Raw genomic sequence first — 2,706 nt, forward strand, 5'->3', positions numbered from 1 at the left:
ACCCTTTTTCCATATAAGATTAAATTGACTGGTTCTGGGGATTAGGACATAGAGACCTTGAGGGGCAGGTGGAGAAGGGCATTTTTCAGCCTCCCACAATGAACTCATTGATCTGCTAGCTCTCCTTGAAAGTTCCAGGGAATGAGATCTGGGAGGAGAGATATTTAGATGGGAAGAGAAAGAGAGGGAGAAAGGGATGAAACCCGGTGGGCTCTCCTCTAACAGGCTCAGGCTGTCTCTCTGGGTGTTGGGGGTGCTGGTGAGCACTCAGGACACTCAGTGGAGACTCCAGGGCAGAAGTTGGCAAACTGTATACAGCCCATAGGCTGGCTGCCTGATTTTGTAAATAAGGTTTCATTGAACACAGACATGCCCACTCGCTTACGTATTGCCTATGGCTGCTTCAGAGCACAGCTGAGCAGTTGCAACAGAGACCATATGACCCACAGGCTTGAAATATTTACTGTCTGTCTCTTTAAGAAAAAGTTTGCAGATCCCTGAACCAGAAAAATAGGGAAGCATCATGGAGATGATGCTCTGTTCCTTTTTTTTTTTTTCCATTCTTTTTTCTCTCGGTGTTTCATTTTGGATAGAATCTAATGCTATGTCTTCAAGTTCACTCAGCTTCTCTTCTGCAGCATCACATCTGGTGTTAATCCCATCCAGTGTATTTTCTTTTTTTCCCTCAGGACATTGTCTTTTCCATCTATAGAAGTTCAGTTTGTATCTTTTTTTCATATTTTCCTTGTCTCTACTTAATCAGCTCAATCTTTCCTCTACCTTTTTGAATATTATGACTATAATAGTTGTTAGAAAATGGTTTGAATGTCCTTGTTTACTAATCTATCATCTGTGTCTAGGTCTCTTTCTATTGATTGATTTTTTGCTTCTCATTATGGCTTTTTTTTCATTTCTTCTTTGCATACCTGATAATTTTTCATTGGATGTCACACTTTGACAGAATCAGTTACAATTTATTTCCTCTCAGCTCCAAATCCACCCTCCATGGCCTGCTCAGTGATCACGGAGCAGGATCCTGTAAGTGTTTCTCCTTTGCATTTGGCGTGATGTTAAGCTTGATCAGTAGAACACATTGGAGGGTCACTGGAGGCAAAAAGGGATTCTCTTCCTGATCCCCAGGTTCTTCTGTTGGCTTTTCACTCTTACTGCATGGCTGCCAGAGAAGCATGCAAAGACATCCCATGATGCTCACCCCCGTCAAATTTTAGCAGCATCCCCACTGGCAGCTTCACAATGAGTTTTAGCAGCTCCCTCGTGGGTGGATTCTTGGTGACTCTTGCAGTCACCACAGCAGTTGACCTTCCAGCTTCACCCATTTGTACCCCAGTGGGGGGTTTCTTGCTTGCCAATCCCAACCAAGATTCTCTGTCCACCAGCCTCCACCCATCCGCACTCCAAAGGGAGGTTTCCTACTTGCCCAGCAACTGTGGACGAGGAGGCCTGGGACAACCTGATGAATTTCACTAATAAGCTATAACCACACCTTCTCCAGTGAGGTCTGAATTCCAGCCTTGGGTACTTTGCCTCAGCCCTGGCATCTTCTTTAGCATTCTCTTTACCCATTTACAGTTAATCCCCTGCTGCAGTTGATCACTCTTTATATTAAATATTCCTTGTTCAAATTACTATGAGGTTTCTGTCCCCTGATTGGATCTGTTAGATGGACTGTGAATTTTACCTTGTTGGGTTCTGGATATTTCAGTATTGCTATACATAATTTTGAGTTTTGTGCTGGGATACAATTAAGTTACTTAGAAACAGTTGAATCCTTTCAGATCTTGCTATTAAACTTTATTAGGCAGGAGCAGAGCAATGTTTAGTCTAGGGCTAATTTTCTTCCCACTACCAAGGGATAAAACCCTTCTGAGTACTCTACCAATGCCCCATGAATTATAAGGTTTTCCACTTTGGTGGGTAGGAAAATGAACTAATCCCAATCCTGTCTGAGCTCCATGGATTGTTCCCTCTGCTCCTTTTAGGTGACTCTGACCCTCGTTTCAAGTGGTTTCCTCACGTTTGTACTGATCAGCACTCAGCTGACGACTGGAGGGGGGGCCTGTGCAGATTTCTGGAGCTCTCTTTCTTTGTGCAGCTCTTCTTCTCCAGTAATCTGCCCTGTGACCTCGTTGCCTTGGCCTCCCTGGGCTCCTGGCTCCATCTTCTCCCTTCAGTCTGCCAGCTCCATCTGGGTTCCCCCTTCCCAACACCACGGCCTGCACACTCTCCAGAGAATAAGCTGGGACAATCATAGAGTATACTTGTTTCCCATCTCTCAAGGATCAATATCCTTTGCTGCCTGATGTCCAGTGTCTTGAAAATCATTGTTTCACGTATTTTGTGCAGTTTTTTTAGCCGCTTTGGGCCAGGGATAAACCTGGTCCTAGTTGCTCCTTCTTGGCCAGATGTGGAAGTCAGATTCCCTAATTTTCAGCTGTTCATTCATTTAACAAGCACAACGAAATTATTGCACACCAGCCAGGTACTGAGGATGCAGCAATGAACAAAACAAACCAAAATCTCTGCCCTCCTAAAGCTTATATTCTTGTGAAAACCGATCAGGAAAATTTCTAACACTGCGTGAGCCCAAAACATATCCTAGCCATGGACGACCAGGCTGTGAATCCACTCAAGACCTCCCCCCATGTGGCCAATGAACTACATCTCTCTCCTCCTTTCTTTCCCTCC

Source organism: Choloepus didactylus, chromosome 18, assembly GCF_015220235.1.
Source record: "Choloepus didactylus isolate mChoDid1 chromosome 18, mChoDid1.pri, whole genome shotgun sequence".
NCBI classification, from domain to species: domain Eukaryota; kingdom Metazoa; phylum Chordata; class Mammalia; order Pilosa; family Megalonychidae; genus Choloepus; species Choloepus didactylus.